General features: G+C 29.9%; 2 long non-coding RNA genes across 3 annotated transcripts; both read right to left on the bottom strand.

Annotated features, from left to right (window-relative positions):
* Window positions 1-292: 292 nt before the first annotated feature.
* LOC123654194 lies at window positions 293-4,737 on the bottom strand. The gene is made up of 5 exons (XR_006743206.1): window positions 3,516-4,737; window positions 3,121-3,427; window positions 2,692-2,965; window positions 1,710-2,401; window positions 293-564 (listed from the first exon to the last, which is right to left on the bottom strand). It is a non-coding gene; the product is annotated as an uncharacterized LOC123654194 (long non-coding RNA).
* Window positions 4,738-5,039: 302 nt separating this feature from the next.
* Window positions 5,040-20,255, bottom strand: LOC123654193. Of its 2 annotated transcripts, none has more exons than XR_006743205.1 (3): window positions 19,979-20,255; window positions 6,509-6,731; window positions 5,040-6,168 (listed from the first exon to the last, which is right to left on the bottom strand). It is a non-coding gene; the product is annotated as an uncharacterized LOC123654193 (long non-coding RNA). The 2 variants fall into 2 exon arrangements; XR_006743204.1 differs by having other exon boundaries at window positions 6,509-6,685.
* Between the last annotated feature and the right edge of the window lie 3,147 nt (window positions 20,256-23,402).

Genomic DNA, 23,402 nt, shown 5'->3' with positions numbered 1-23,402 from the left:
TAAAATCATGTTGATACCGTCAACTGTAAACAGACAAATTCACGACAAGGTGCCAAAAACATAACAGCGACAAATGTTAAGAAAAAATAAATACGTATACGGATAAAAGTTGTAATTTCAGAAGAAATAACAAAAATGATAATAGAAATTAATTTAATTACAGTTTTAACTTTTAAGGAAATTATTTAGTTATTTACGATATAACATAAAATAATTTTACAAGTTAAAATTTTTATAATCCGTTTTACCTTAACATGTGAAAAGCAATGATTCAGCGTATGAACCTGCAAAATACATTAAAAGCAAAAAATTTCTCTGCGGATAGTAGAACCGCTACTCGCGACCCTGCTTTGATTACCGGACCCACTAAAACGCCACAGAATCACCGAACTGTAATAATATAACAAAACAAGGCACACGGAAAAATATATGTCCTTAATACTAGAATCATATATCATGCTTACTTAATAGATTTACCTACTTTTTCCTTTTATTTCGTTTCTATTAATTGAGTGTTAGAAGCTGCTCTTCATTATAACTAATCTACTCAAAATACACCCGTAACTGCGAACATATAAGAAAAACACGAAAAAGAAAGCTATTCGTAGTATTATCATTGGAAATTATTCTTTTTCGAAATATATTTTTCAACTCCTATGTTCCAATTTATTATTAAAACCTGTGTTGTGTTGAAGAAAAATTTTGTAACTGCAAAAAAATGTAAGAAAAAGGAACAATGTGTTATATCACGTTAATATCTAAATAATAGGTGTTACTGCTTGCCAATATATTTTATTCCATAGAATTTCTGTTTATTTGACAACGCTTTCACATAGGTTTTTAAAAATAAACACATCAAACTGTAATTCCTCGAATATTTCAAATTCACTTTCTCATATATGGCACATTTTAACTCTGTGAAACTTTACTTCTATTTCATATATTTAACCCAATTTGTAAACTAGAGGTTAGAACTGTTTGAACTGATTTGTTATTTTATAAACTAGAAAAAAAAACATTTTAATTTAATTAACTCACGGCACCACCACCACTCACACAATTTCTGTAAATATTGATGACTACACTTTATATTTACAATTTTATTGAAATTAATCACAAATACTGTTTTATAAGTTAACAAAATTACTTAAACTTATTATTATGGACTTGAATTTTAGTATTCATGCTTACATTTTCACTATTCACAATATATCCACCAAACTAAAATTTCTACCAAACGCCAAACGAACACTTCATCACAATATTGAACGAACAGAGAAAAATTAGATTAATAAAATTGATTTGCAGATATTATTTACTCGTTTTCGTTAAGGCAAACCTACAAAAGCATTTAAGCGTATGAAAGTTTGTGGTGAATGTTTTCAAGCGATAGCTCGTTCGAGCACTCATTGTGAACCTACCACATTACGTATCATTCTCCCAAAGCATATCCTTTAACATACGTACATAATCACTACACTCCAGTGTCAACTATTACATAACAGGTACAAAACTTTTCCAACGTATGCCAGGACTGAAGGAAAATTGTGATGTGGCCACAAACTAATTAGAATATTGAAATTTCCACCAATTAGGGACGAATCACCACAGCTATAGTATTATAGTGACATTCCACAAATTATTGAAAGCTCTATTAAAATAATAAGCATTTAATACAATGAGGGATAAAAGTTCTGTAATATATTTACATTAACACCGATGATTAGCATATAAGATGAACAATAACTGTAAGCACAATGTTCGCAGTACTCATGAATATATCTTGCAGTCTATTTTACCAACATCGATGTATATGTGCCTTATAAGAATAATTAAGTGACAAGAAATGTTTACTATCACACACCAGCTAATCCTGCAAGAAATCTCGATTTAATATGAAAAATTCCATCTAGCTCCATGCTCATTCACATGTTATAAAGTTAGCCACAAAGAATTGTTTGTGCATTTTATAAAAGATCACAGAACATTTTGTAATCAAAATAAAACGTGTCTACAAAATCAAAATCACCGAAATGCAAATAAAAGCAGATCTATTGTTAAGAAGATTCGAACGATGCAAACGCACTGAAGCAGCCACGGGTTACACAACTAGTAACATTTATTTGGATTCGTTAGCAATTTGAGTTTTTTTTAACATTATTTTAATCAGAACCACCGACAAACCATTTGATTCAAGCTTTGTAGATTTTTTCAGAGCTTACTGTCGACTATAATATGCGAAGAAACAAACTGGCATAATGATAAAATCGTGGATATTCAAAAAGCAAAGGTGAAGGAATATTCTTCTGTGTAAAAACCCATCTATCTGTTCATGTGTGTATTATTATCATAGCTGATCTAACATAAAATATTCTTTCCTTTGTCTAGTGAATTAGTCCAGCTGGAAAATAAAATATTTGACATAGTAGTGCTCTCATCTAATAACAAATTATAATTTAAAAAATAGTCTCGCTTTAGAAAACTTACACATGGTTAAAAAACAATACCAAAACAACCATGTGATTAATACATAAACTGGAATATATAAAGTTATTGCATTAAAACACATTTTAAATAATAAAAAAAATCTTATAAAAGTTCAGCGAATATATAAATTTGAAGAAAAATGTTTAAATAAAACGTAACATTTAGTAGGGGTCTAAGTGTATTGTTAATAATAGTGTTACGTACCCGTTAACACACCGATGATTAGGTCTTGAATCCTAACAAATTTAAAGCCGTAAAGCGTCTAATCTATTTAGATATTTGCAAATATGCGCTAGAAATTTTCAAGCCTTTGCACACTTCCATAGCAACATTTTAACAAAAACAAAACGTAAATAGGTCTAAACCGAATCCCTCCTATCCTCATCATGCTCATTCAAATGTTATTTGCAAGACTCAAAGTCGTGTTAATTCACCGCAAGTAATCCCATGTCTTATAACATGAAAGATTATCCAATTTCTGAAATAAATATTTGACAATTTTATATCGCTGAGAATAAGCGTTATTAAGATGTGGTCTTCGATGTACCCACATGATTCGAAATGAAGAGACAATTACGTGATATATAGAATAAATATGTATATGTATTTACAAGCAAAGGCCTAAAAACAAACCTTACTCATCAACCAAGGGGCATCCAAGTGCAATTAAGTGCAATCAGCTATGAAGTGGTCGACTATCCTTCGTGTTATACAATCTAGACCATGCTGTACCGATTTTAGTTTAGTGAAATTAATAAAATCAAGCCAATGCTGTCCTATATGTATATTAAATATTTACTGGTTACAATTATTACGCAGAAATTAACCAAATAGAACTGATGCCCTCGTTTTATCATATCATGATATGTTTAAAAGTAATTTTTTGCAACGTATCAATCAATATATCGGTGATACCAAATTTTATCTGAAAATAAAAAAGCTTAACAAAAAAAAAAGAGAAGAAAATATTATAATAAAAAATAAGGTTTTAGTTTATGAATAAACAAATACTTTTATTTTTTACTCACCTACATATAATATTACATACATTAAAAACAATGCATTAAGCTTTTGTATTACAAATGGATATTGCGGTGATTAAAATTTATTTGGCAATCGGGAATGTGTAAGTTACTTAGTTTTATAGAAATAAATTTTGTATGACCTCAATGTCGTATTGTTTGTATTTTTTACCGATTATCTTGTGACTGTCATGTCTTGTATAATTTTGTGTACTTAAATAGTAGGATTTTTTCTGTTTAAGAATACTTAATAATCTTATCTTTAAACCTACTAATTAAAGTTTGTTTTTAAACCTTCGTAATATCAATTACTCTTCAAGCTTTCATTGCGCGACTTCAAAGTTAAAAATTTTCTCTTGTTAATAATTGTAATATTTCATACGAAATTAAAAAATTAATATCTTTGATGTTAAGCGTCGATTTTGTATGGTATTTAAATTTGCTCGTCAAATTTTCTTTCGAAGATTATAAAACCTTTAACGAGTATTTTACTTTATTTTAGATTTGATTTTCTATTGTAATTGGGGATTTTTTATTTGTAATTAATTACTTCCTAGGTTAAATTTGTCTTCTAATTTTACTTTCTGTAATTCTTAGTTGTTTTATTCCGTTCAGATCTGTTTCAAATGCTTATAGCAATATTTGGTTAAGCCGTACTTGGAATCCAGTAATAGAATCCTAGAAGTTGCATTTGATAGTTTATTTTATTTTCATAGGCCTTGTGAATTTAGACAACTTGTTGAGGAAAAATTGTGGTATCTTGATCTGTTATTTGTCTCAATAAACTTGTTGACTAAATTTCTTCTAAATTTCATTGTAGCTTTCTATAACATTTTCGTATCCTCAAAATCAAAACACTAAACTCAAACACTAAAAACTTTATCACAATTACATTTTAGATACACACAAACTTATCTTGCAAAAAACTTGCCAATCTAAATCCTTGGAAAATTCTTTTTTTATTATCTCATTCATATCTGTAATCTTGGTAATTGATTCATTCTTTTATGTTTGGTATGACTATTACAATGAATTCCTTTTATACTTATTTTAAAAATACTTCAAATCCCAATCAAAGATTGACTTATCATTTAAATAATACTCTCACATCATCACTAAACATTGAACTTCACGGTAAAATAAATCTTATCACCATTAACTAAAAACATAACTTCAAAAACCTACAAAATTTAACATTTAAACGTAATTAAACGTTAAGTAATTTTATATTAGATTTACCATATTCTTGAACTATTCTTGTTTATTAGCTTCTTATATCTTCATTTTAAATATTGTTTTCGTAGCTTTTAAATTTTTGAATTTCCAAAGATTATAAATAGTGGTTCATCGCATCATTTTAAGTACGTAGCATTGTACATTTGACTCGACTTTCATTTCTTAATTCCTTTGAAAGAAGTTCTCAATAGTTGTATATGATATTAAAAGTAATTTTTACTCAAAATAATTTAAGATATAGGGCTAAAAAGAAAGAAAATATAGTTGCAAAAATAAAAAGAAATGTGTAGCTGATTTTGTGTATATAAATTTAATTATTTATTTTTATCAAAAGTTAATTTTTACATTTCATTTTTATCATTTTAACAATTTCCACGTACATAAATCACCGATTACGAGTTTTAATGTTTTTTTTATATCTCAAATTAATATTTACGAACTGGTTATTTAAGATCCGGTGCAATGACTGCCCTGCGCTGCTGACTACAATTTTTCTGCTTATGTTAAGCAATAATCAGTTACTCTAAAACATACGTTTAGATTCGAAACCTTAGCTTCTGAAGCCTATGTCTAAGTCTCCTAACCTGTCCCTAAGTCTGGGTTTCGTTGGATGTCAGGGGTCATACAACCTAGCCTAATAGGTGTTAGGTCACTGAGCACGAGTGTCCTAGTTTTATTCCAAAGCTTTCTTTCGAAATGCAGAATATGTACACTAATTATATACATATAAATTATGTGACATTATTACTTCTACTTAAAGATAGCATTAACTTGCTACTTAAGATATAGCTATCATCTTATTGCTATAAGATATATAACTATTATATATACATAAAAGTAATTAAATAGTAATCACTTAGAACTATCCTATCAAATATGTCGTACAGCTAACATATACTTATAGCTTACTTCTAGAAGTTGTCAAATGCTGAATGCGTATATTATTTAAATGTAACCTAAAAACTAAAATATTTCTACGTCATCGCCCGGGTTAAATGTATTAATATCGTAGCTTATAATACTACTAATGATTTTGTAAAACTAACCTTAAACTCGAATCTAATAATTCATGTACGATTTTGATCTATAATATATATATGTATATACTGAATTAGGACCTAATGATAATAAATTTTCAGTTACAATAATAAAACAAATACAAAAATAATTAGAAATACAAGCTCTGTAATTTAATGAATAATTACTTAGTTTGCTAAAGATTTATTGAAAAACAATTTGAAATTATATGATAATCTTAAAATTTTTATTAAATCGTATCCGAAACTTACAAATGCATATCTCACAGCAGTTACATCTAAACTCAAAACTGAGTGTAATGATCGTAACTAACAATTTAGCTAATCTCGTGGCTACTCTGATACATAGCGAACAAGCCTGCCAGAAGCTCCAACTCATAAAATATCTGAAAATCAATCGACGATAATCATTACTGAAATAAATCTATCAACCAACTTATGTTAAATTAAACTAAGAGTATTTTTACGTTTCACTAACTGTTGATAGATTCTACGTTCTTTGTTATTATGATTAATCGTACGCGCTAAACGTTTATTTATAATTTTATAATTGCCTCATATCTATACATTTTACTTTTTATTGTATTTAAGACTAATTAACGAATTTTATTATAGTGTCTTACGTAAGAAAAAATCATCAAGAACGTATATCATTTGTTTTATACTAATATATATTAAATGAGTAACTATTAGGTTAATGTTAGAAGACAAAGTTTTATTTAATACCTGCGTACCAACTAGAACGATCCCTAAGGGGGGACACGTCTACTCTGAAGACCGGATGTAAGTCCTTAGCGTTTTGAACCGACGAAAGCCATTTAAATACTTTATGGATCTGCTAAAGTACTGGCCTAACGTAAGGATGTAATCGACCTGCCTGATGTTCGACGATTTTAACCGAGTCTGCAGAAGAAGCGTTCACATCGGTTAACAAAACATCAAAACAATCCTGTAAATATAATAAAATCAAAACATCAATAAAATAACATTAAATACTGTACAATAAATCGAAAGTTTGAACGTTTATATTATTTGTTTTATAATTGTAGAAGACACATTATTTAGAAACAAGTAGAAACGCATGTTGTAATGACGCATTAGATATTTTTAAAATTAGGTACACATTTCTAAACATCGTAAATTACCTATTTACTCTGGTTTCAGAGCGTAATTTTGTACAACTAGAAATTCTAATATAGATTTTTAAGATAATTAAGTTGTGATATTTTAATTACATTATAAACCCTAAAATGGTTATCCACCAATTCAAACCAAGTTTCTATATTTATGTCTACCGTCAGTTTCGTTCGCAACTTTAGTTTTTTTTTTATTTTTTATGAACAACTTTAGTTTTTTTTTTTTTATAAACTTACATGGAAATCAACTAAGAATCCTCTAAGAATAGTTATTTCTAATTTGTAATAGATCTTTTTTTCTTAACTCTATTAATTACGTAACATATTTCTTTAACAAAATGTTTTGTATTTATGGACGTTAACGAAACCTATTAGTATTACTTCTGTCCATATTTTTTCTTCCATATGTAATGATAATTTATGGAGTTCCTAAAAAGGGAGAACAATAGTCATATTCCACGGCTACGTCTACCTATATTTCAAATGCGTACCAAAAATATTTTAATTGCGTACCCTAAGATTGTCAACGAAATGTTGCAGTGGCTGGGTAACCTTTAAGATATTTCAATTCATTACCTAGGAGTTTTAATTACTTGCATTAGCTAATAACGTCTTACCCATATTATTTCAATTGCTACTTGAGTTTGAATGACCTGCATTAACTATTAACGTCTACAAAACATATTTTAATTGCGTACCTAAGATTGTCAACGAATTTTGCATAAACTAAATTGCGTGCCTAAGATTGTCAACGAAGTTTCGCATTAGCTGGTAACACTACCTATTAATATTTCAATTGCTTACCGAAGAGTTTTTTTTTAATGACCTGCATTCGCTGGTAACGTCTAGGCATAATATTTTACATAGGCTCGTAACGTCTACGTATATTTTAATTGCGTACTTAAGTTTTAATGACCTGCATTAGCTAGTAACATCTACCCATAATATTTTAATTGCATTACTAAAATTTTCAATGAAGTTTCGCATAAGCTGGTAACTTATACCTATAATATTTTGTTTACTCAGAAGTAAATTTTCATTATATAATACTAGTTAAAATAATCTCTTGAAAATATTTAGAAATTTTATCGCGCCTAAAAATAGGTTTTTAGATCTGTATCTAATTGTAAGATCGTCACCGAAATCTTGTACTAGCTGAGAGAGTTTACCTTCAAATGATCTTAGCTTACTAAGTTATGTCATCGTACGTAGTACGTATTAGCCAGTAGAAATAAGCACTACTAATCAGCAGTTTAAGTCATCAGTTAGCTTTAATTCTTTTCCTTTGTGTCTTAGGTGTTTCTTAATTTCGCACCTAAATACTATATACCCTACAAGTTACCCTTACATAATAATAATCAATACTTGCAACACAAAAAACACAATGTTTTTTTTTCGTTTCGTAATCTATGGACGTCAAAGATACCTTATATTGTCTTTTGTTACTTTTAAAGATTTCTTTTGTAAATATTCATACTTCTAATGATATACCTAGAAGTATGTTTCGTACTCCATACCTTTATGGCGCTATTAACTAATTCTGTAACTTTTTATGATCTGACTTGGACAACATTTCTTTAACGTTTATACCCAGAATTCCTGTTCTGATTTCCGTAACTAAAAGCGTCAAAGAAATTTTCCGAATATAATTCCCACATTTGTACCCTGTAGTAGTTAATTGTAAGTTACACCTACGCACGTCAATAACACCTTGCACTACTGAATGGTAGCAGAAGTAGTAGTAATATTAGACTATTTCATTTGTTAATGTAAATTACTCTTCAGTTATAGCCATATTAGCTTTCAAGAGCGTCAGACGCCTTATTATTAGCTCTTGTTTATCTTTAATTATTCTTAACCTTTTGTATCTTGAGCTACTTACAATAGGATATCAACTTAACCTTGTATTATCTAGTAGTAATTTACCTTCAAGCGATATTAATTCTAAGAAAACTTTAAAGATCTAATAATAATAGTATGTTTTAAATTCCGTACCCAAAATCGTTAGCGATACCATACATTAAAGCATTAGCAATATTTCCAATCATAAATTCATAATAGTATTGTTTTTACGTTTCGTATCTAAGGGTGTCAACAGGATTTGTGTTACCTAGTAGTGTTTACCTTTAAATAATTATATTTGTTAAGTTTTACCTGTTTATCACATTTCAGTTATATTCAGATTTTTTGGAATCAATTCTTATATTTATCATATATTCGTCTATGAAATCTAGTTAGTTGGTAGAATCAATTTTTAATTATCTCACTTATAAACCTTATACGTAAATAGTTATAGTATCTTGGATTCTTGGATAAGTATCATCAGTTTTCAAATATTTTTTTGAATAGGTACGGACATATATCTCGTAGTTTTAACCTTTAATTCTAATTTCAATTGTGAACATTTATAATTCAACAATTATACCATAACAGTATTCTTACATTCATTCTTAAGGCCAACGATAACATACGTAATTTTTTCTAGTTTCGTATCTTAAGGGCCACCAACGAAAAACCTATAATATTAGCTACATATTACTTAAAATTGTATGTAAATAGTATTTTTATCATAACTAAAAATAGCAATGACACCGTACATAATATCAATTAATATTTCTAATCATTGTACACATTATGCTTTTTTGCATTCCGCATACCTAAGAGCGTCAACGTAATCTCGTATTATAAGTTTGTTATCTATAAACCTTTAAATTATTTTACTAGTAAATAAATATCTATTATATAGTTATTTTTTATTTCTGTACCTAAATGTACTAACGAAAACTATGGTATGGTAATGTTCAACTTTACAACAATTTCGATTGTAAAAAAACTTTACTACATTTTGCTTTACCATTTTGCGTTCCGTAACCTAAGGGCGTCAACGAAGCGTAGTAATAGATCTTAGTGCTAACTTTAATACATCTCGTCTCACTTAAATGTTTCTTACCTCTATACTCTACCGTTTTACCCAGAATATTTTCAAACATTTAGATACACAGTATCCATGCTCTTTGCGTTTTTGTAGGAGATTCAACAAAACCTAGTACAAGCTAGTAGTAGCGTTCATTTTCAATGACCTAACTTCTTCATATTCAATACTCTTAAGGTTGTAACAAAGTTTTCCTTTCTTTTCTGTATATCTAAGGGCGTCAACGAAAACTAAACTAGTAATTAGTAGTAGTAGTAAACCTAACTCATCTGTATTAGCTTTTAATGGTCCCACTTTTAACTATATTATTTTTAAAAATTGTACCCTACAAGAATTTTATTTATGTCTTCTGTACACAAGGACGCGAATCTTTCAATAGCTAGTAGTTAGCAGAAGTAGATTTTAATTATCTTACTGTACATATTTATAACTTCACAACAAACTGTACCCCCATTAAACTAATTAATCTAACTTGTAGAATCATTAATAATAACTTTGCGAGTACTGTCAATACCACTTTAAATTTGTAACTGTATTCAGCATAAGAGCTTTTAAAATTTAAATTTTTATATATTTCAAATCTCTAGGAAAGTAACTTCATAATTCTTCACTATATTCAATATTTACGAAGAAATTATTAGTTTATTTTACCATAAGTGTAATGGTTATTCCTAACACGATTACTTCCGTAAGTCGTCACTTGCTTATTCAGCGTAATTATGACATCATGTCTTACAACGTACTGTGTAACTTCGAAATAGAATGATACCACCAAGATATTGAACGTATTTTTTGAGAAAAATGAACATTTCTCACATATTAAAGCATAAAACTTAAGAACGACACATTTTTTACGTCTTAATGAAATATTTATCAACACTATAAATATAAATATTTATCAACATAACACACCAACATCTTGTAGTGGGACCGATAAATTTCGGTAATCATTTTTACTACCTAGTTCTATTATTTTTTGAGTTCCGTAGTTAAAAGTGACCACGATAACATCTTACATTCGGATTATTATCAATATTTCCAACAATATAATCGATGTTTTTTACGGTCCCTACCAAGAACGTACGTTAAATCTTTTATTGACTGGTAGTGTACCTTCAAAATATCTAAATCTAGTAAAATAGTAAAATCTGTATGATTGTAGGGATAACTAACGACTCCTGAACCAATTTTGAAAATTCTTTACGAAATAGAAAAGGACGTTATTCTTGGGTACCATAAGGTACATTTTACTTTAATAGTAAAAAGCTTTTAATAACAAATCACATTTTTAAAACAAGCAAGAAGAAAAAATAGTACTACTTGTCATCTACTTTTGAATATTTAACCTAAAATTCTACCAAGTATAGCATTTTTGACTTTCGTACCTAAAGGTGCTTACATGATTAAGCATATTTCCAAACGTTCTGATAAGCTTTGTTATTTTCTTTCGTATCTAAGTGTGTTAACGAATATTTTATTACCTAACAGTGTTAACTTTAAAATTACGAAAACTACTTAATCGATCATCATGAAACTTTGTACACATATTCACGGAGGTATTTTAAGTAACAGGATACATAGTACCATAGTTCTTTTTTGTCTGTTCCGTACCCAAGGGTGTCAACGAATTCTTAATATTAACTGGTAGGGTTCACCTTTGAGATATTGCGAATATTTATTGCTTTACGTAATATTCTTAGTTGATACCTTAAATAACGATTTTAATTTGTTTCAAATACGTATTCAATTGTATTAACTACAATTTTTTTTTTATGTTTTATCGCTAATGCGTTATCGAATCTTAGTATTAGCTTATAGTTAACCCTAAATGATCTACCTGTTGATTAATAAGTCCTCTACTTATTTTACGCTTTTGTTATTGTACCTATCATTGTATATTTAAGCTTCGTACCTGGGCGTTAACAAATAATCCTAGTATTAGCTCGTGGTGTTAGCCCTAAAATGATCTGTGTTGAATTACAATTACTCTAACCTTCTTATATTAAATATTCTACAATTGTACCAATCACTTTTTTGAGGTATTTTCCTGAGAGCGTTAACGAGCCCTAGTAATAGCTGACTAGCGATGAATAGTACTATTCAGCTTCTTTTGGCTCCTACTGAAAGGCCTTGAAATATCTTAGTATTTAGCTAATAGTTTATTATATCGCTGTTTATACAAATAATTTTTTTAAGCTTCTTACCTAAGGGCGTAAACGATGCCTATATTAGCTCCAGGTGTTAAGCCCTCAAGCGATTTATTGTTGGATTATAATTACTCTATTTTCTAATTCTGGGCGTTAACGAATCCTAATACTAGATGATAGCGTTAAAGTCTAAAATGATCTAATTGTTGAATATTAATTTCTCTACTTTTTATTATTACTTACTCTAAAATTGTAACAGTCATTGTATATTGAGCTTCTACCAGGCGTTAACGAACCGTTATTAGTCGATACCTTATCCATAGAATGACCCGGCTTTGTAACATTAAATTTTATAGACATCTAGTCTTTTTTAGCTTTCTTAGCTACAAAGGTTAAGTATTGAACGAAACCTTGCCATTAACAGTGTTAATGTTAACAATATTTAAATGATCTTAATTGTCTAAGTTGTTGGTGTGGTTTTTTTTTGCTTTCTGAAATTTAAGGTATGAAACCTATTAACTCGTATTATTTACCTTTTAAGAATCTTAGGTGCATATATTATTTATTAGGTATGCTTCGACTTACATGCCTCCAGAATACATTTATTAATTTTTTTCCCTAAGAGCGTCAATATTTTTTTAAACTATCCCCAGAATACATTTATTAATTTTTTTCCCTAAGAGCGTCAATATTTTTTTAAACTATCTGAATTATATTTATTACTCTAAAATTGTACCCAAAATATATTTTTTTTCAGTTTCGTACCTAATGAAACGTCAACTAAAACTAGTAAAAGCTAGTAAAGCTTTCATGTTTAAGTGGTATCACTTCTGAATATGTATTAAAATACAATTGTACCCATATTTTTTTTTGGGAATTCAAATTAAATCTGTACTCGATTCGATGGTTTACTTCTATACCCAAGGGCATCAACAAAACATTGCATCAGGTAGTAGTAGCGAGCAGTTAATCTCGAATCTTCGTACTTATTTAGATTTTCAGTTTTACCCTTTACTTCGTTCTTAAGAACATCAACAAGACTTCACATCAGCTGGTAGTGTGTACCTTTGAATGAACTTCTAATTTCTACAGTAGTGCCATCATTTGTTTAGTTTTGTATGTATCTTATATGTTTACCAATAAACGGTCCATTTGTTAAGGTTTTTACTATGACATCATAATGAAATGTTTTGACATAAGGTCAATACATACTCATTAATTTAAGAAGAAACTTACTAAAATGTTTTTAAACCAATTACTGTGAAACTCGGGGGACTTGCACCGGTGCACGAAAGGACGCAGCTTAGTTTCATTCGATTTTACATTATCTCCTAAATTATGAGTCGAAAGTAAAAACTATAAAATAATGTTTATCTAAAGTATAAATTTGTTCATTAATAATTGAAGAATTTCAAACTTTGCAAGCTATTTAGGAATGACGAAAACTCATTTTTTATATTACCTAATAATTGTGTTTGCTGACAAACGATAATGAAAAAATCGATATGGAAATTTGAGGATTTGAGCCGTGGTATTTACGGTCGTTCGCGACCGGCCAATTTCCCACCTGAGCATTACAAGTTTATTGATGAGTGCGAAATTTACCTTCATATTCTAACGATATTGTAGCGATTTTTTCATTGTCTAAAAACTGGGATAAAACGACATTCTAAAAATGAATCCTAGCTAGATTTATTTATCTCACCCGAAATCCTCTGCATACTAAATTTCATAAAAATCGTTGGAGCTGTTAACTCTCGGAATTTGCCTGGGCTTGGCTGTAACATGTAGTAAATTTTGAGTTAAATACCTAGACGCCGACAATACCTTCATATTGGAATTTTTCAATAAAATTCGTGGCTTCTAGCTCTTGAAAAGCGATCTCTGTTTGGTTTGCACCCAAGAGGGTCAACAAATTATTAGCTGCTGGTGTATACTTTTAAATGATAAAAATTGTAAGTACTTATTACTCTACGGTTGTCTCCTTTATGTTGTAATTCTGTACCTACCAAACGAAACGTATCACGAGTTAGTAATTATTTACATTGAAATCATCTCACCTATGATATTTAATAATGCAGCTTTATTTTATTAACTTTAACTAAACCTAGCAAAAGCTGTAGCTTTCTTTAATTATCGCACATGTGCGATAATGTCATGCCTACCCACGATGTACGATAGTACCCTAGTATTCATTCATTCAGATAAATGGAGTAAAACGTCGATCTAGAGCAACACAAATTTGACGGATACGATAATTTTAATCCACAAACGATAATTCTACGGCCCTGGTACGATAGCGCCTCGGTTCGGGTTGTGAACACTGTTTTTAAGTGGTATCAATTCTGAATGTTTATATATAATTAATATACACAATTATCTAGTTTTTTTTTTTAAAGTTAATTCTGTTACACATCTGTGAATATTAATTACTCTGTAGTTGTATTTTGTTTTATAATTTGACTTCTTTACTTAAAGATATAAGGGATTGCATTAGCTAGTAGTTCGTAGTTAAAATAGCTTCAGGCCATCTCCCCAGGGGAGTTGATGGATCTCTTACTGGGCGCGTCCCCGGATGGCGGTTAGGGGAACGCCGCTCGCGGTTTTACCGCCGTGGGTGGTAGGGGTCTTCGGACCCCCGGGACCAAAACCAGAGAAGTGCCGGGACCGTTTGGTCGCGCTCCAGAGGATGGTGGGGCCTTTGACCGGAGGGGGGGGGGGGCGTCGTACCCGTCTTTCGGCTCCGAGTTCGTATACAGTGCAGTGGCATTTTGGTGGTTGTCGACGGTGATGGTGTGGCGCTAAAACCGCACGGAAACGTGGGGTCGGGTTTTCCTTCCTCCACGCGCAGGACCGAGTGGATGGGTTTGTTTGCCCGCCCTAAGGCGTGCGAAAGCCTCTGCGATGCGAAAAAGGTTCTCTTGCGCCGAGGCTGCAGTTTGCCGAAGTGGGGGTCGTGGCCACCCTGGCCTGTGCCAACTCACGAGGCGGCACGAGGAGGTTGCGCTCCCTATGGGCCGCGATGCCGACGGTGTTGGGGTGCGCCCGTAAGGGCAAGCGCCGGTGGAGTTGGGGAAGCATGCTATAGCGTCCCCGCAATCCCGCCATCCAGGCGCATCGGCGGAACACACGTGGTGGTTTTTATTCAAAATTAGAGTATTACACCCCTCTGGTGTACCCGCACCGGAGGGTGTCCCCATGAAGATTTTCCCCACGTAAAAAAAAGCTTTAAGCGATCGTACTTCTTTCTACATATTTACACATATTTAATAGTCGTGAAGAATGGTGTTAATGACGCCTCACGATGCCTGTAGTGCAATTTTTAATTATTATGTTTATTAAAACGATAAAAAAAAATCACTACCATGGCGGTAGAGTTTCGTTTAATTAATGTTATTTCAAAATCTTGTTACGAATAAGTTAGCGTAAACATGACATCACATCTTGCAGCACATTGTGTGCAATTGCGAAATAAAATGATATATTTATAAATTTTGAAGTTTTAAAATTGATGGTTATTAAATAAATACGTAATAAATGTTGTTGTAATAAATTGTAAAATTTTCATAAATTATTTGTCTAATATTTCGTCTTGTCTCCATTGCGTATATTAATTACTCAATAATTGTTATCAGTAGTAGCAGTAGTTCTTGGGCATCATACCTAATTTATGTATGGTTAGGTATCAGAATTTTTAGTAATGTATCCAATTTGTTTAACTTTACGAATAATAGTCAGATCCAAAACATTACATTGCGTTGTGTGTATTTCTCAATTACTCTCGGAATAGTTTTTTCGTTCATATCTTAAGCAGCAACGGAATCTAGTTTATACTCGATTTTCATTTTTTTAGGAATACTAGCATTCATATTTTAACGGTCTCACATCTGAATTTGAACATGTATTTATTTATTTATTATGATAAATTACTCTTAATATATGTTCCTAATTATATCATCGACTTCTGTACCTAGACAGTATCGAAACCTTGCATCACCTTTGGCTCATAGCATTAGTAGTATTTGAGGTAGTCTGAAATAGTCAAAATGTCTTATTTCACATTTGTACCCCCGAATATTTTCAATTATTCAGTACCTAGGAGCGTCAAGTAGGCCTCATAGTAGTAGATGATAGTGGTTTTTTTATGATCTCAACTCTGAATTTGGAAACGATACCTTTCGTTATTTATTATAGTTATTTTCAACCATTTACCAATTAGGGGGATTTCGCTTTTCGTAACAAAAGGCGCCAACAAAACTTTGTACTTTGTTTTCCGATTTAATGATCTGGACTTGTAAATATTCGCTACTGTCATCTTAACCAGAATTTTTAAACTTTCATAACTAAAGCCCTCGATGAAGCTCGTGATATTTAATTTATATATTAAATATATTGAAATGTATTCTGTATAAAAGTAAATCATAGCATATTAATAGATTGTATTATATTACGGTTTATAGAGCTTCCCGTATTTTTCATTTTCAGCAGCGTGCGGCAATTACATTAAAAAAAATATCAATATGATATTTATTTAGCCATTATATTGATATCGCACAAAAAATGTAAGAAATTAAAAGCATTTCGTAGCTTTTTTTAGAAATGCCAAGCTCCTGAGAGATTGGGGATTGGGTCGGCAACGCGCTTTCGAGGCTTCTGGTATTGTAGGCGTCTATAAGCTACGGTAATCTCTTACCATCAGGTGAGCCGTACGCTTTTTTGCCGACCTAGTGATATAAAAAAAAAAAAAAAAAATGCCAAAAAACCTATAACTACAATGGTGCTGAAGTTTTATATAACGAAGTTATTTCTAAAAAGACATTTCTACGATACCACGCACTTATTCAAAATACAAGACAATATCATAGAGCGCATTGCGCGATTAAGAAATAAAATGTAGTAATACCTATACAGCATATTATTTCTAATTACGAATGTTTTTACATAATTGTAAAATCTTAAATATATATATAAGTTATTTTGTAACAAGACTTTACAGGTCTTACATATTCGTTGAAAAAAATATCTTTCAAACGATACAAACTATGTAATTATTGCTTAGGATTGCAATTCCTGAAACTAGTAGATAAAACATAATAACGAAATTTCTGAAATTGAACAACAATTAAAAATGGTTTAAATCCTTCATATACTAAATATTCACGGAAGAAAGAAATAGTAAAGAATAATAATTATAATTAGTGTCATTTGGTTTCTTTAACTTATATGATCATAAGTAAAGAAGTTAATCTGGTTTTGCGCTTTTTAAATGAAATCTTAAATTCAACAAACGTATTTAAAAGTCTATTGTATTATCATTTTCAATTTGTCTTGTTTTTTGCCTTAAAGGAAAAACTAAACGTTAAATGTCGATAAATATTAACTAAAAACGTTATGACAATGTGTTCGATGACCTTGAATGCAATTTGAATACTCATGTCAGTCAAACATTAATAACGTGCCTTAAAATATACTAAATACTTTTGCCGACTTTGGTTTCTGTAATTATTGAGAATAACATTAACAGACTGATTAAATTGACAATAATTTAATAATGATTAAGATTTGTGGCTAAGTAGTAAAATATCTAATATCATAATAAAATTGCTTACACATAATTAAGACAGCTGTGTCCACTATGTGTTATCAATTATATTACATTAAAAACATATAGCATTTTAAGTATAGTTTCCTACTAAACTAATTTAATACACATAAACACCTGATTTTTCGTGATTTCAGATGTTAATGTTGTGAATCAATTATATATGTCTATTATACATAAATAAGGTTATTTTAGGATAATGATTAAAATTCGATTAAAATAAGATATAAAACAATTACAACTGTAATATTGTTGCTTGACTTTACACTTTAGGGAAATAAAGCGCAATAAAGTAAGTTAATAACAGCAGTTAGTCATAAGAAGTCTTCTTTAGAGCCCTAATAAACAGAAAAAAATGTTACTACCGTTCTATATACAAATAGACTTTCTAAAACTAATAAATATATTAAAAGAAGCCTAGTTCTATCACAGTGTTTATTCATTGGATACATAATAAACGGACACTAAAAATGTTTCTGTTAGTATAAATAGTAAAACTACCAACTATACTATTACAAGCAAGTAAAGTTCAATAGATAACTAAATATCGTAACTACTAACGCCCGGTTTCCAACGCAGAAATTAACAAATCATGAGTTGCTAAAAGCATGATTAACTACTTAATTTAATCATACTGCCAGTTGACATAGCTGTCAAATTTGACTCTAATCGTATGTTAACCGCCATTTTGGGTTTCTGAGCGAATTAAGCTATAAACATTGACCAAACGTCTGTCAAATACTCGGTCAACTAATCGGTGTATTATCGGCGAATCAACTTAAGGAAAACAATTATTTTCTACGTGAAACTACTGTTTGGTTCCTTAAAGGTATGTAAAACATTTATAACCAAGTGTTATAAATGTAATATATGTTTTATCTTATAATAGTCTATATTTTGGTCTTGATAAACAAAAATTTTTTGTTCTTTATTGTAGCTTACACAGATGTCTATTATTATTACCAAGAAGATACTGGTCAAAGTTCAATAATAAATGAAAAGACTTCTGTGCGGTCATCTCTATTATTGACACATTTTAATTGTTAAGTTTTAAATTTGACTACTAACAATATATAAATAATAGGGAATTTAATAGAAAAGGTCATAAAAATATATATCTAAATATACATTTATAGAAACTATTAAAAAATATTTATAATTACTTCATAACTAAAATTTAAGACAAGCTATTATAATTATAATTACTTTATCATATTTTTATACTTCTATTTTCTACTAAACTAGTTTTTTTTTTAAATCAGTCTATATTCTGATAACGCCAACGGGCTAGTCAGTTATTGTTTTTGGGAACTATTTTCTTTTATTGTATCTTCCTTAGATATTTATATGATGCTTTATTAGATGTATCAGTATTATCAGATGTATTAAATAACATCACAACTAATAGTTTCTAAAGGTTTTGATACATCACAAATATATAAAATAATATTTAATTATGTTACATGACCACATGTTACAAACCGAATGTCAAATCAAACTAATCAAAGACTAGCTAATTTTGCCGTGAATGACGTTTCAGCAACTCAAATTGATTTGACTGCCGCTTTAAATCTAACTGCCGATTAGTAGACCTATACTTTGACAAACGCTTCAGAAACTGGGCGTAAATCTATGAAAAATAAATTTGGAATGAAGGTAAATTAAAGTCTCATCCAAAAAGATACTTTCGTAAAAAAGTATTCGGTAGATCGAATTTAAAAAAAAAACGTGTTGAAGTATATTAATTGTGTAGTTACTATAAAATTTAGTTAAATGAATTGACGCTCAGTTTTGACTGCGGCATTTGGTATAAAATTAATTATACTTTTGTCTTAGATACCTATAAATAGATTCACTACTTCGTATTGCCACGCTGGCAGTGATTTTCTATGTTATTGATGGCCTCATAAATAAATATACCTCTACACCTAAACCCCTAATAATCTCGAAAATCTTAAATATTTTACATAATAATTGTAAAAAGCTCAGATTTGATTTGTTTTAAGTCACTGCCGATTTAGCCTACAAAAATACCGTATGCCTTTTACGGCGAAAATCACCGACAAAAATAATGAATATATCTAGTTTTAGAGTAATTGCTAAGTCACCATATAACCTAGTTGATACTTTAATTTTCTTTTTAAGAACCTATTATTACATATTTACAATATAAGGTAACGCCATAAACGTTGACACCCTTGATTCAATGTTGGAACAGATGACGCCATTACCTTTGTTTACATTACATATTTACCATATGTTACGAACAAAACATTTCGACTTTGATTAAACAGTAAAGGACAAACTACGACGCAATAACGATAAAAACGTTCTCGAAATTTTAAGAAATTATTAAAAATAAATATGAAATACACGTACCTTACATTATTATCCATGGTATTTCCCTTGGACCGATATAGGACAATCAAGGACTCGTAAACCGGGCGATGACTCCGCCATCTTTGATTCTAATTAGACTTGCCACCGTTCATATGAACTTTAAACTTGAAACCATCTTTAATAAATTTAAAGATACTTAGCGACTACATCTTAAATTTCCAAATATTGAAATATATTTTATTTAATTTAACTTATAAATAAATTATCCTATGCTACGTTCTAAGATAACCTCATATCTATAGTGTGGAGAAGGAAATGAACACTTATGGCCCGATTCGTCGTATTTATACTACAATCCCGACCCTCTTTGATATTATACAACGTGTAAATTAAAGAGAGATGCAACCTTTTGAAATACGCTGTATGCTAACCATACTTTTAAAATGGTCGCATTATCATTCTAGAATGTTCTTTGTCTGTGAGAAAGAGATGGTGCTACAAGTATAAGCGAGAAACAAAAAAGATTCTGGATATTTCCACTGCATTACGTAGTCTAGGATATGATTTCTCTTTTTACTGTTAATTAATAAAAAGTTACTACACTATTATTACATAGTAGAAAACTATAAAACAAAGTCACATACCGCTGTCTGTATGTTAGATCTTTAATACTACGCAACGGATTTTGATCCGCTTATCTTTAGTAAATAGAGTGAATCCAGAGGAATGTTTATATGAATAATACATGCATAATATAGTAGAGGAACACCGATGGTTTTTGCAACCGTGCAAAGCCGGGGCGGGTCGCTACTCGCTAGTTTAAACAATAATTAAAAATTATTAAAAACAAAAAAGTTATTTATAATAAGATCCTTAATTATAATTTTATATTATAACCATTATATAATTAAATGAAAAGAGTGTTTCACCTAATTTAAGTTTACTCCTTGAGACTTAGGGGCATCCATAAATTACGTGAGCTATTTTTCGAAAATTATACCGCTTCCCCAATTAAGTGAGATTTAGTGAGATTTGGCTGGACCCCTTACGTGAGATTGACGTTAAAAATATTTTAAACTAAATTTATTTATATTATTCGAGAAAATAATAAACTGTTCAGGTAAACTATAAATAGTTAACCTATTTAAGTTAAATGAATTTCAAAGCAAAAACTAAATGATATTAATAGCCATGAGAATTATTCTAGCGGACAAAATGAACACTCAAAATATATTTGTATGTATTAATATCTGTAATATTTTATATTTTTTAAGGGTGTATGCCCGCTACTTCGTCCGCGTGGAATTTAACGAAAAGGTTATTGATCAGTACTCAGTTATATAATAAATAAATAAAAACTAAAAAAAAAGTAGCCTAAGCCACTCAAAGTCCCATCGAAATCAGTCCAACCGTTTCAGAGATTAGCTGGAACAAACAGACAGACAGACAAAAATTGTAAAAAATGTTATTTTGGTTTATGTGCAGTGTATATATTCAAATGCATTTGGTAAAAAGCGGCTATTTTAATATTACAAGCAGACACTCCAATTTTATTTACCTATTTGTATAGATTAAATTCTTGTCATTTTATTGTAGACATTAAAGAAGCAGTCTCTAAGACTACAATATTTGTATGAAAGAGACAAAACTACTTTATGTGTTTTGCGACAATCAATGATGGTTCGTGTAGCTTCGTGAATTTTCGTTGTCATAATGCCGCATAGACTGTGCTGCCATATAATATGTAATTACTTTCCCTATAACCTTACAAAGGAATGACTTATGAGGTTGTGGGCAGCATAATGATAATAGTTTTTAAAACGTGGTTTAATATTTTCACTCCGTATGATCAATTTGAAAATGACGTCTTAAAAGGTATTACAAAAAAATAATCAATTTATAATTGTGATTAGAAAAGTGCATTAATGCGAAAAAGACTCATGGGGCACATCCATTAATTACGTAAGCTCAGAAAGGGAGAGGGATCCAATGAAATCTCATTTAAACCGAGGGGGAGGGGGGGATCGAAAATCTCACCTCAACTTCAAAGATATAAAATATTACACGAAAAAGTACACAAGTCACCATGGATTAAGTAAAAATTAAAAAAAGTATTGTTTTTATCTTTTATGCTTTGCGTTTTATTTAATTTAACTATAGTATATACGAACGGTTAATTATTTTTCCGAATAATAAAATAAATTTAGTTTAAAATATTTTTAGCGTCAATTTCACGTAAGGGAAATCTCACTAAATCTCACCTAAGGGGGGAGGGGTCTAAGCTGATCGAAAAATAGCTCACGTAATTAATTGATGTCTCCATGTTAACTAAAATAAAACAAAAAATATCTTGTAAATAATTTTCATGATTTATTTAATTTTAACCGAGTATGTTCATCGCATCTATCAAATCATATCATATCAAATTAATTATGTAATGACTACTTTTAGAAAAAGTTTATTTAATAATATTGCTTATAATGTGCTAACATTTAAAAAAAGCTTCTTTTTAAAAAAGCTTTTTATTAACTGACTTCAAAAAAGGAAGAGGTTACTAAATTCGACCGTATATATACAATATATATAAATATAATAAAAAAATATATTTATTATTATTATTTTTTTTGTTTATGTTCGGGGATAACTTCGTCGTTTATGAAGCAATTTTATAATTGTTTTTTGTTGGAAAGGAGATATCTCTGGTATAATACCATGATAAGGAAACCAGGATCTGATGATGGAATCCCAGAGAAATCGAGGGAAACTCGAAAATACGCATAACTTTTTACTGGGTGTACTGATTTTTATAATTTTTAATTTAATCGAAAGCCGATGTTTATCATGTCAAATTTCATCAAAATCTAATTACAACTTTTGGAGGAATCTTTGATAATGCATATTTACTTGACAAATTTGTCGTTGTATTACTTGTCAATATAATTGAAGTCGTTTTTTTTCGTTTGCCTACAAACACAATTATTTTTACTTCGTTTTTAGTTATCGCTGAACAGGTTTTTCAGTCTGGTAGTCTCAGCAAATCCTTTCATTTGATACACATAATGTTAAATTATATACAACTGTGTTAAATTATTTTCATACAATACAAATATCTTAATATACACAAAGTGTAATCTTTTTTCAAAACCTGATTAAAACGATAAGAGCATATCAACCAGGCTGTTTCAAAGCATATACAGAAATATTTGGATCGTGTTGTATAATTCAACGATATCATCCACAACAAATAAAAAGTAGCCGTTTACCAACATAACTCAATATTATATACAAATTCTACTGCAATTTTCTCAAAGTATTAAAGAGTGCGGTTGCCATTAACATGCTCTGCCAAATACATAAATCTTGTAAAGTAATAGAAATTCATTTGTGTTTTTTTTTTTAATATTATATTGTTTAATTTAGGGACTTTTGTCCAACCCAAGCACGTTAGGTCCTAATGAATTCT

This window comes from Melitaea cinxia, chromosome 6 (genome assembly GCF_905220565.1).
Source record: "Melitaea cinxia chromosome 6, ilMelCinx1.1, whole genome shotgun sequence".
Classification (NCBI taxonomy): Eukaryota; Metazoa; Arthropoda; class Insecta; order Lepidoptera; family Nymphalidae; genus Melitaea; species Melitaea cinxia.
Note: the sequence above shows the minus strand (reverse complement) of the source record. Positions and strands in the feature narration are given on the sequence as shown.